We start from the raw sequence: 12,871 nt of genomic DNA, 5'->3' as shown, positions 1-12,871 counted from the left end.
TCACAAAGAAAATGGGAGGGACCTCTCTATCAAAATGAAGAAGGACTGGGGTGGGAAGAGGTTGACTGGGTGAGAAGTAAGGTCAGAAATTTAGATTAGGGCATATTAACTTTGAGCTATCTACTAAGTATTGAAATCACCATGTCAAATAAGCAATTAGACATACAAGTCTACTTCAAAAAAAACCTCCTGAGTCGGAGTCCTTCAGATGTAATCATTATTTACATGACATTTAAAGTCATGAAATTCAAGGAGGGGGGGGTTCACAAGAAAATAGATGTAAATAGAAGAGAAAAGAGAATCATGGCTTCAACTAAGGACACTCTCAAATAGTAACATGTGGGAAAGCAAAATGAAGTGACTGCAAATGAGAAAACAATAAGGTAAAAGTCAAGGTTAGGTGCCATGTAATCACAGCAGCTCAGGAGGCTGAGGCAGAGGATCATGAATTCAAAGACAGATTGAGCAATTTAGTGAGGGACTAAGTAAGCACCTTAGCAATATCCTGTCTCACAATAAAATATAAAAAGGGCTGGGGATGTGACTAGTTACTAAATGACTCTGGGTATAATCTCTAGTACAAAAAAAAAAAAAAAAAAAGAAGATGCATTTCCAAATATGGAAATATTTGAATCCATATTTTAGTATGTTTTTGATTTTATCTTTGGGAGATTTATAATCTTAACATTTAAAATGTTAATTTATAATGTTAAAAATCAAATAGGTTATATATCTATATATATTAAAAAGAAAAGAGTACAAGATAAAATCATATATATATATGGGATTGAACTATTTTGTATTTTATTTAGAGATAGGGTCTCACTGAGTTGCTCAGTGTCTTGCTTTTGCTGAGGCTGGCTTTAAACTCATAATTCTCCTGCCTCAGCCTCCTAAACTGCTGGGATTACAGGCATGCACTACTGCTGCTGGCCAATTTTTTAACTACTAAATTGGAAAAAGATTAATGCTTACACCCTGTGTTGGCATACTTAACAAGGAAATTGGCATTCATGTATAATGGTGATAGAAAATGTAAATCACTAACACATTTTTTCTATGTGGCAATTACACATGCACAACCTTGAAAAAGTGTATTTCTCTTAATCCAGTAATCCATGATCTAGAAAATATCATAAAAACATAATAAAATGTATACAAAAGTTTACCATCCTATTTCCTGAAATATTTGTTACAATGGGAATACAAGCATAGAAAATAATTCAAAAGTTCAATAGAAAATAACAGATGTTCAAAAGGAGTTTGTTGAAATCAGTGTTGGATATCCCCTATAGTAGAATAATATGTAGCCATAAACATGATTATATAGACGAAAATTTAATGACAAAAAAGCAATAAAGTAGGTTTTAAAAAGAAAAGAGTACAAGATAAAATCATATTTATAAAAGAACTAACCAACTAGCTACCAAATAGTTTCTGATAGAAAATGTATTAACATTTTTTTTAGTTTTCTTTTGTGTTTTTAAAACAGAACTAATGAAGATATAGTGTATTTATGTTATGGAAAAATAAAATTAATTTAAATTTAATGAAAGGAGTAGATGAATTGGTCAAGTAGAAGTTTCACTGAAACTGTGCTTAGAAATCCTTGCTGTAGCCAGAGATACTTACAAGGCTCAAACTTGGAGTCTTTCAGTCAGCTTGGGACTGCTCATAAAAGGTGGTGGTGGTGGTAGGGGGGGGGCTGGGGGGACGTTCCCTGAAGACTTGTCCCATTGTCACTGAGTATCTGAGAAATAAATTTAACCCTGACTCTTCATCTTTAACCCCACCACCCAGAGTCCTGCCTACCACGATTGTTCACAAAATTCTCTTAACATGACTCCAATATCTCCATCGTCCTTACTACCAGTTACTTTAAGTCAGTCTCATCTCTCCTGTCTCATGAAAAATTTCTTAGTCTTTGTTTCTCTGTAATCCATTCTCTACATATAGTCAAAAGTGCTGCAGCCCTGCTGGAAGAGTTATTTAAAAATACAAATGAAATTATGTTAGTCTCTAATCAAACCCTACTGAGAGCTTCCAGTTGCACTTTGAACAACATTAAAATTTTTACAATAATTTATGAAGACCTATATGATTGTCCTCTCTCTCCTTATGGGTTTTGCAGTCACAATTCCTTTTCGTTGAAACGCACAACTCTAGATTTTCTTATTGCTGAAAATTTTATATTTTAGTTCAAATAGTCCCTCCTCAATGCCATATTCTTTAACCAAAACTAACTGCCCACTCCTAACCCAAGCAGGTCATTTTCTTTTTTTTTTTTTGGTACTGGGGATTGAACTCAGGGGCACTACTCAACCACTGGGTCACATCCCTAGCCTTTTTTTGTATTTTTATACTTAGAGACAGGTTCTCACTGAGTTGCTTAGTGCCTTGCTGTTGCTGAGGCTGGCTTTGAACTTGTGATCCTCCTGCCACAGCCTCCTGAGCTGCTGGGATTATAGGCATGTGCCGCCATGTCCAGCGTGTCATTTTTTAATATGTAGCTGTTCTCTCATGTTCATTTATGTCTCTTTGAAATTACCTTGTTCACTTATTTGTTTGGTAATTTATTATCTGTATACAATAATACAAACTTGATAGAACAGGAGTATTGCACAGTTTTTTGCTGTACTCCGGGTCTCTAGAACTGTGTGTAACAGATGACAGCAGACAATTCATGGGAGACACACAAGCATAGGAAGTCACTTCACCAAAGAGCAATGGCAACAAAAGGGAATGAAGGGAAGGCATGGGGAATGGGATTAGGGAAGATGGTAGAATGGGTTAGACATAACTTTCCTATGTTTAGATATGAATACATGATCAGTGGAAATCCACATCATGTACAACTGCAAGAATAGGATCCTAATTAGAATAATTTATATCCATATATGCTTGATATGTCAAAATATATTCTACTATCATGTATATGTAAGAAGAACAAACAGATAAATAAAAATAAACAAGAGCAAAGGAAAGAAACAATAAACTCTCCAGCAAACTGAAAGTTATATGCATGATTATATGTGAAATATACTGTTTTTTTCAAAGTTAAACTTTATTCTCATTGTATTTTTGTAACAGGTTAAATTCATTTAGTGTCCACATTCATGAGGTGAATCAAAGGTACACAGGAACCACGTGAAAGAGCACCCAACAGCCAAACTGGGATGTTTTTCATTAACAAAATTAAGTTACTTTATTCTATGACTCAGTGTTGAAAATAATTATAGATGATCTATAATGACATAAATAATTGAATAAATAAATAGGATCAAAATCTCCTATGCATAAGAATTCCAAATAATGCTCTGTCCTCAGGATGGAGGAGTATAACTCCCCACTCTTTAACTGTGGGTTGTTTATAGTGACATCCTTCTAAAGAGTGCAGTATGGAAAAGGGGAAAAAGCAATTTCACAATAGTAAAAAACGAAACATTTCTCCAGCCACCTGATCAGAACCAACATACCATGTGGATAGTATGTATCCTTGAAATGATGTGCTGAAAATAGCACTTTCTTTCTGCAGTTTTCCTCCCCTAAATCAATTAATGCCCATTTAATCATGAGAGAAACATCACACTGCTTCCAAAGGAAGGATATCCTACAAAACTTAATGGTACTCCTCAAACCCATTAATGCTATCAAATGAATACTGAAAAATTTTCCATTTTCTTTTCTTCTAAAATATTATAATGGGTTGCCTTCTGCCAAAGAAAGTAGTTCATAAATATAACACTCTAAGTAAAACTTTGGACTATTAATGAGTTAACAATTGGAACTAGAGTCAAAGGAATAAAAATGTCAAACAGAATGTACTTAAATATATTTAAAATCCATTGAACTTCACAAATACATGTTAAGAGGTATAAAAAATACATAAATAATGTTCATGGCATTACTGCTTATAATAGTAAAAACATGGACTTAAATAAAATATTCGTCATTATGGGAAGTGTTAGTATTTTGTGATACACTCATGAAGTAAAATCCTATAGCTTGGTTGAAGTGTACATCTATATATCAAAAAGGTCAATTCTCAAAATCATTTCTTTGAAGTTCAACAGTAAAATCAAGAATGAGGCAACATGATGCCACTACATAGAATTTTAAAAACTCACAAGCAATGCTCTAAGTTATATGTGCATGCAAGTTGTGTGAAGTATAATTTTAAAAATATGAATGTGAAGATTGCATATCAAATTCAAAAACAGCTATTGCCTAGAAAAGGAGTGATAGGAATGGACTTAGCATGGGGTAGAAAGGAAACTTCTGTATCATACTCAATCTCTTTTTGTGAGAATCTGAATTAATACAGCTAAGGGATGGTGAATTTTTAAAGGCAATAAACAAGCAAGTCTATAAATCAAAATCAGAAAAATATTTATAAACTATATCCAGTACACCTTTTCTGCTTTAAGTGTTAGTTCTCTTGCTTCAGAGGACGAGCCAACAATAAAATTCATGTTATTCATTTTAAGTAATTTGTTCCATAGTCATCCCATTTGGTCTACATGTGCCTCTTCCCATTCATGGTCCATCTCTGGCTGCTCTTCCACAGCTCTCCCTTGCTCACCAGCACAACTGGATACACATTCCTGACCCTTATGCTGGCTTTCTTTACTGGAGGCCAACTAACATTTTATATTTTATGCCTTTGTTACCACTAATAAATATCAAATAGCTAGTGTATCTTCTCTGGGTTTGAAAGAAGTTTCATAATTTGGTTTTTTTTTGTTGTTGTTGTTGCTTCTACCCAAGGATATATGTCTTTCATTAGTACCAGAATTTTCTTGGCTATTATCATTTTTAACTATCAAATCCCCTCATTCTGTCAATTATTTCCTTCTAGAATGTCTCTTAAGTATTATTGGACCTTTTAGTTCTATGTATCATTTATTTTAACTAGAAGAATTTTTACTGATGTTTTCTGGGTGACATTGTCATATCTACCTATAAATATTTAATTCTTACATCAATGTGTTTTTTTTTTCATTTAATCCATTTATTGACTACATGCTAATTTTTATTTTCTTTTGGTTTCTATTTTTTCAATATCTGCCTGTTCTCATTTAATAGTGTCTTAGTGTCTTATTTTATTCCTTAACTCTTTTGGTGGGTGGGGGTGGGGTTTAACCAGGGAATGAACTCAAGGGCACTTGACCACTGAATCACATCTCCAGTCCTATTTTGTATTTCATTTAGAGACATGGTGTCACTGAGTTGCTTAGTACCTGGCTTTTGCTGAGGCTGGCTTTGAACTCATGATCCTCCTGCTTCAGCCTCCCAATCTGCTGGGATTACAGGCATGTACCACTGTGCGCAGCATATTCCTGAACTCTTTTATCATTTTCAACAAGTTTATTTATAGTTTATTTTAGGCCACTTTATTATCTCAAGTTTCTGAGATGATAATTTCATATACTTTTTTGTTAATTCTGCTAAATATATCTTCTGACAGTTTATTTCTTAGATGCTTTGCAATATTTCATTGTGAGTATATCTTAGGAGTATGTTATTATTCCTCTGAGATTTGTGGCTTGGGAAATTTTGCAATTACTTCTGAAAAGCATTCATTCTATGTTGATTTCAACACTGAGGAATTTATTTCCTAGAATACTGTATATTCTAATTCTAAACATATTTGACACAGTTCTAAGGTTTTAATTCTTTGTAAAGTACTTTTTGCTTATTAAAGTATAGGATAATGATAGTTTTTCTTATACTCCTGGATTAGCACATTATAGTTTCTACTTCTCATGTTAGTGAAATTTACAACTCTCTGAGGTCCTGTGCTCTACACATAAGATTCTTGTTGACTTCCTTGAGGGTCAATACTTCATTCTTTCCCTAAATGTGTTATACCATCTACTGACCATATCACTGGGTCAGATTTCATGTTTATTGAAGTTTTTGGTTGACTCCTTATTTCTAGATATGGTGGCTACTCTTTATTTATTATGAGCTTAACTATGTCTGTAATTTTTATTGTATTTTATTTACATTTCCTTAGATATTGTAGAAGAGATACATGTTCATTTAGTCTGCCAAGTGGTCATAATTGAAATTCACATATGTTTTGTGTAAATTATTACTCTTATTTTACTAGGTGTCACTTCATATTAAATTGCTAATATGTAGGAAGTTCTTAACCTGGGGTTTCAGGAATAGTGCCAGAAGCCATCAGTATAAGACACTTTCCTGAAAGCCTGTGGAAAAACTACATGAAGTTCAAGGGTTTCTCATGACCTGCTTGTTCCGAATCCAGGTTGGTAATAAGAGTACATCGGTCAATAACAGGTGTTTCTGCACAGAATTGATTTCCCTGCTAAGTCAGTCTCAAAAGCTACTTCATGACTAGTGATATGGCTAAGGATTAAGCAAGAGTCATTAGAGATTTCAGTTGGTGGATCTCATCCAGGCTAGTAATTGGGACAGCTTATCTATTTTATGAGTCATCTTACATTTTAACTTCTTGACACTTAGGCAAAAAGATCATGAACCATTATTTGGGTAGATTGATTAATGTAAAACATAGTCACATTCTCTTTTTCTGAATTTTCTTTCTTTTAACCCTTAGAAACAGGTCAACAAAAGGGAAGAGAAGAGGAAGGGGGGAGGGTGGATGATGGGAAAGGCAGCGGAGCACAACAGACACTAGTATGGCAATTTGTAAATCAATGGATGTGTAACTGATGTGAATCTGCAATCTGTGTATGGGGTGAAGGTGGGAGTTCATAACCCACTTGAATCAAAGTGTGGAATATGATATGTCAAGAAATTTGTAATGTTTTGAACAACCCACAATAAAAAATTAAAAAAAAATAAATAAATAAAAAAGGTCTGGGGTTATAGCTCAGTAGTTAAGTGTTCACCTAATATGTGCAAGGCTCTGGGTTCAATCCCCAGCACTGTAAAATATAAATTTAAAAATAATTTTGAACATACTCTATATGCAAAGATATGAAAAATTGTACTCTATATGTGTAATAAGAATGGTAATGCATTCCACTGTCATGTATTTAAAAAAATAAAATCAATAAAACTAAAAACAAATAAAAAAAATTTATAGAGCAAAAGAGATAACATCAGGGAAAGTAGTGCATCTTTCTTTTGGCAACACCTAAAAGTGTCTTGGAGTTGATATTAAAAGTGTTTGTGACTTTGACTACAAAAAGTTTTCATTAGAAAATTTTAGAAGACCCTGACGTGTACTTTCTAGCATATTTTTCAAGAGCAGAAAGCTGAAAGCGTTTATTCTAAGATTTGTCTTGTGTTTTCTGTCTCCTATATTTAAATTATAACTTTATAAAATAGATATTTTTGAAAGGGAATTAACAACAAACTCAAATGTGCTATTTGGAGCTTTTGAAAGTGCTCCAAGCTGAGAAGCAATAGTTTGCCGCATGGTCAGCACTCGCCCCGGAAGCTCTAGTGCCAAGCATGGCTCAGGAGCCTCCAGTGGGTGTGCAGTACATGTTAAGGGAATTCAATTTGAGTTAGCGTTTCTATTTCAAGTCAGCAGGCATTCCATCCACACACCCCAAATGTCCATCCCACTGCTTTAAAAAGACAAAGACATCAAAATACTGAAATTTATTGGGTTATGAATTCTACACTTTACAATAATAATCTGAATCTATTAATAAGAATTAGAACAAGGTACAAACTGAATTCTTTCTTATTTTAATTACTAGGAATTGGAACTAGACAAAGATTCTTTCACATAATATCTGGAAATTGAATGAGGTAATTGCAAGCATACCCAGGGGTCTCCAGGGGAGGACAGGAAGGAAGAACAGGACACTTGTAGGACATGGGGACATTGCCTTTATGATGTTGTCTAGGGCTGACCCCAAAGGAAGAGAGGCCACTGGTGCCCAAACTGCCACCTGCATGCCTTCTTTGGCCCTTGTCACTTTGACCTGCCTGGCTCACCAGACAGTGGGGTACAGTCATCTCTGGAATGAAGGATGTCATATTTATATTCAACCAAGTGTAAACTGAACTGCATTTGCCTGAGTTGAGAAAGCAGCTCTTTCAGAAGGCTCCCGTGTGGGGTCTGGGATTCTTCATCAACACTTGCACCTTTTTCTCGGCTCCATGTTGCCGTTCTATGACCTGTGAGTGCAGGAGAATCCCTAGAGATCAGCTCTAGGAAAGATGAGTGAGGATTCTAGAACTACCAATGGAATGAGAAAAAAGAACATCTGATAGGAAGCTGCACAATGGACTTGACTTCCTCAAGGAAAGAACATTTATGATACCTTGACTTTCTTCTCTCTACACAAATCCCGGTGAAAGCACTAATGAAACTGAGGGAGTTATCCAAATGCCAGCAAACCAGCCTTTAATAATCAAACTTGATATGTGTAATAGATGTGTGTTGGTGCGATGCAAGTTTTAAATAGAAGCTGTTTTTAAACAGGTCATTCCAAATAAGAAATAGATAACTGAAGTATGTACAATGAGCTTAACAAGAAATACCACTATTTGTCTCCAGTTCAAGGATTAATATCACTACACTTGCTCTGCTGGGAAAGTGTTTTGCTACTGGGGATTAATTATTTCTTCCAGAAAGTCCATATGTGGCAAATAGCCTCTTGTGAGGAACCAACTGATTTTAATACTTTATCTTACAGACAAAGACTTGATTTCCAAGAACAAGCCACTCAAAGTGAGTTACACGAACTTTCTTCTCTATCATCACCCATCCCTTCCTGTCTCAAATTTTGAAAAGTCCTTTCTTCTCCCAACTCTTTCAAGACTAATGCTTAAAGACTTTTTCTTTCCTCAGTATTTCTCTACTGATCTCACATCCTTACTCTACAAAGGGGCCAAAGTTTTTCGAATCTTAACTAAAATCCAGTGCCCCCCCCATAGTACCTTCTTCCCCAAGTGGTAAAATATTCTCTCTTAACTTTCACAGGTAAACTTTCTAAAATTTAAAATATACTTCCCAACTGTCTCATTTCCCATTTAGTCCTTAGAGCTCCAGACTCTGCCAGTCTACTAAGTCCCTCATCTCTGTCCTATGCTCTTATTAATCATCTCCTTTATCGGTTTTCTACTGTCGCTGATCCTCATTTTTGCATTCAAGTTACCTGTTTTTGCCTTCTCTGACATTGTTATGACACCCATTTCTGTCATTATTTTTCTACAAGTAAATTACATGGTTTCTAGTTTCCCTTTACTCCCCAAATCTTAAGATCATACCCCATCATGCTCATTTCACTTTTATTTCCCTTAAATGTGCATTTATGTGTCATAATTTTTGCACATAACTTCATTTAAGCACATAGGTTCAGCCTTAACTTCTCATCTGATTTCTGGACAAAAACTTTTTAGCTTCTTACAGACTACCTCTGTGTGGAAGCAGGTGTCAGTATGTCACATGCACAACACCGAAATCCTTTCTTTTGCTGCTCCAAGGGAAATGACAACAAAAACAAACAGGCAAATCCCTTCAATCTGATTGGATTATATGTCATTCTCTATCATTTTCCTATACACTGCCCTATAATTCTCCATTTTCTTGTAATTGCTTTCCTCACCTTTATACCCCAAATGAGCAATTTTCTATTTTTGTTTATTTATATCCAACTCACTCTTAAAGATCAAATTTCATTCTCACATCCTCACAAAATCTTTTTCTCTGAGTTCTGAGATCCTCATGGATAGAAATTGGGACTACTTTTATTCTGAATCTGAGAGTACGTTTTCAGAGGAACCATCTGATTTAAGTAGAAAAAAATGTTTTATGCAAGACAAGCCCTCATATTTGGATTACATGTACGTTCTCACCTTTCTTTATTCCTTATTTTGGTGTTTATATTATTTGCAGCTACAATGCTATCTATATATGTATATTTTCCTGTTGAAGTCTTTGATGTAAACTCCATGACTATTTCTCAATTTCTTCTATGGACAGTTCTTGGCAATATATGACACCTCACAAATACTACATACAGAAGTGACACAATTTCTTTTCTCAAGAAATTGAAGAATTAGAGTACAATTGGTACTTATAAAGTGAAAAAGGAAGAGAAGGCCAGGACATGAGATAATAGCCTTGTGTCAATAGATAAATCTATATGTGTAATCTATTCCCAAGGAGAAGTATCAGAATTGTGAGTTAGTACAAGGCCATCTATTTCATATGGGCATGGGGTAGAATGGCACACCTAAACCAGGCATGGTGGGCCTGCCTGTAATCTCAACAGCTCTGCAGGCTGAGGCAGGAAGATCTCAGTTTAAAAGCTAGCCTCAGCAATTTAACAAGACTATAAGCAACCTAGTGAGACCTTGTCTCAAAAAATAAGAAAGGGCAGGGGATATGGCTGATCAGTCAAGTACCCTTGGATTCAATCCCTGGTACAAAAAAAAAATGTGGTATACCTAATTTAATAGTGAAAAGAGAACACCAAGAAAACAGTCGCCACAATTGTTAATTTAGTTTTCTTGGATATTTTGGCAAGTACCCAAGAAAATTTAACACTGCATATGATATGTCATTGAGCAACTTGTACACTGAAATTACTTTATAGAATTTGCCCAAAATGTCTCTCTCTCTCTCTCTCTCTCTCTCTCTCTCTCTCTCTCTCTCACACACACACACACACACACACACACACACACACACACACACACACACACAGTCAATATCAATACACCTATGCCATTTAGATATGATCACGGTAAAGGTAAATTGGTTTTGTGGAAAACACTAAAAAACTGCCAGTCAGTTTCTAGCCTTGCCTGATTTTAATATAGTATGTGACTCTAAATGCATAAATCCACTCAATGTGAAATCTACCTAATGTCTCAGCCATAGTTGCTTTTTTAAAAATGATAAATGGATAAATGCTTTTAAAAATCTGTGATTCTAAAATACCCATGTAGGTAGAGTCATGTGGAAATGAAAAGTCTTTATAAAATCCATATACTAACATAATAGATTTTTCTTTCTCTTTGGCCTAAATCATTCCATAAAATCATTCCCCATGGCTTTCACAACCTCTGACACAGCACAACTACCTCTTTATAGGAAAGCCATGACTGAGATAGAAACATCCAGCACCCCCTGCCACCTGCCACCCTCTCCACCATCACACACACACACACACACACATACACATACACACCCCACACTGCACCACATACATCTCTTCCCACGAGAGGAGGGAGTGAAGCATTTAACAATTTATGTTATAGAAAACAGTTTAAATATTTAAAAGATTGAATTTAAATGCCTCTAAATGAATAACCAGTGGCTTTTAAATATGGGATTTCTGTATTTGTTTCTTGTGATTATTCTGATAATAATAAAAAGGACTTAAATCATGAGCAATCTCAGAAAGAAGCAAGGCTGTTGCATGCAATATCCACCTCCTGAGTCATTCCACTCTTTAGCACAGCTAATATCACATGACCAAAATTATTTTCAAATGTGAACACCTTCTGCAACATCAACTATTCTAAATGGCCACAATCCTAACATCACAGATTCACTAAAATCTAAGGAAAACCCATCTGTACAATTAATTTATTTTCAATTTACTCCTTATATTCACACTGGGGGAGGGGGAAGCTCTGTGCCATCGTTCCAAGTCTATTAAACACATTACATAAATCTTCATTCAGGTGGGAGAAATGACTTACATGTTATTTCTATTAGGCAGAAAGAAAAGCATAAACAATCCATAACATCATACCAGCAAGAATTGTTCAAAAGGCCTTTGGGCGCAGTATGTTGGCATACCTCTGAGGCTGCTATCAGACGGCTCAGCCCTGAGCTTTGGCAGAGCCACTGCCATGTTGATCTGCTTCATTACATCTTTACAATTTGTTCAGTGCATTAAGAAGCAGTATTTCCCTTGTGAGAGGAAGATCCATCCCTCACTTTGATAGCGTCACCTTTAAAAGGTAAGCAAATATAGCCATGGATGGATGCTAAAGTCTGGGAAGCCAGACAAATATTAAAGATGCAATATGTCATAGTCAGAGCTCAATTTAGCCTAGGAATATATTTGAATGCAGAACAGCTAGAATTATAGCTTTCGAATCTTTAAGATCTGAATACAAGATAACAAAGCACGTCTTATTTTAAATGCCATTAATAACACAGATAACAATTCATTTTATAGGTTAAAAATAGAATCATGATGACTTACCTGAAAGAAAGGAATTGCAAATCACAGCACAGAATCCATGTATGTGTTGAATATAATAGTCTCCAATGCAGTTCTTTAGAATTTTGACTAGAGCAGAAAGCAAAATCTCACATGTGTTCTAGCCTCACTAAAGAAGAAAAAACAAGAAAGGGCGACCACAGCATCCTCCCTGCTTCTGCCTTAGCTTTCTGTTCTGACACTCACTCGATGGTACCCACTGTCTGTTAGAAAACAGCATGCTAAAATAAAAAAATAAATAAATAAAGGCAGCATCTTGCATGACAGCGCCATCTCCTGGTCACAAGTGGAACCATTTTAATTCAAGTTTGGCAATGCAGCATTTAGCAAGTATGATTGAATAGTGTATAACCCTTAATTCCACTGTATTTTAAATCAGCTACCCTAAATAACTATAAATCGAACATTCAAGAATATCTACAATGTGAATTTTTAAAATTCATAATTCTGCTTTGAGGGTTTAGTTAAATTCATTTATATTATGCTTAAACTAAATGGAAGCTTTCATAACATTATTAAAAAGTAAATGCTTACCCTAAGATTTATTTAACTTCATATACTATCTAGAAAGCATTATGTATCTACTACAAAAATAATTTTAGATGTCAAACTTGTTGTTATTTCTTTGTGTACAAGTATAAGTTTTATTAGTTGTTATTTCTTTGTGTAGAAGT

The 12,871-nt window shown here is 35.0% G+C and overlaps 1 protein-coding gene across 3 annotated transcripts in view; it reads right to left on the bottom strand.

Moving 5' to 3' along the window:
• LOC124094525 (sodium channel protein type 2 subunit alpha) overlaps positions 1-12,408 on the bottom strand; it is a 145,266-nt gene extending 132,858 nt beyond the window's left edge. For 2 of the 3 annotated variants that reach the window (XM_058580140.1, XM_058580139.1), the window contains exon 1: positions 12,180-12,408. The gene's annotated coding sequence lies outside the window, so the exon portion shown is untranslated. Of the gene's footprint in view, positions 1-11,767; positions 11,914-12,179 lie in introns of those variants that run through there. The other variant, XM_058580141.1, reaches the window with a different exon arrangement.
• Between the last annotated feature and the right edge of the window lie 463 nt (positions 12,409-12,871).

The sequence above is a fragment of the Marmota monax genome, unplaced genomic scaffold (genome assembly GCF_021218885.2).
Source record: "Marmota monax isolate L192 unplaced genomic scaffold, Marmota_monax_Labrador192_F-V1.1 WCK01_AAM20220418_F8-fsc00007, whole genome shotgun sequence".
In the NCBI taxonomy this organism is placed as follows: domain Eukaryota; kingdom Metazoa; phylum Chordata; class Mammalia; order Rodentia; family Sciuridae; genus Marmota; species Marmota monax.
The sequence above is the reverse complement of the archived record's forward strand: the minus strand, read 5'-3'. Positions and strand labels throughout refer to the sequence as shown.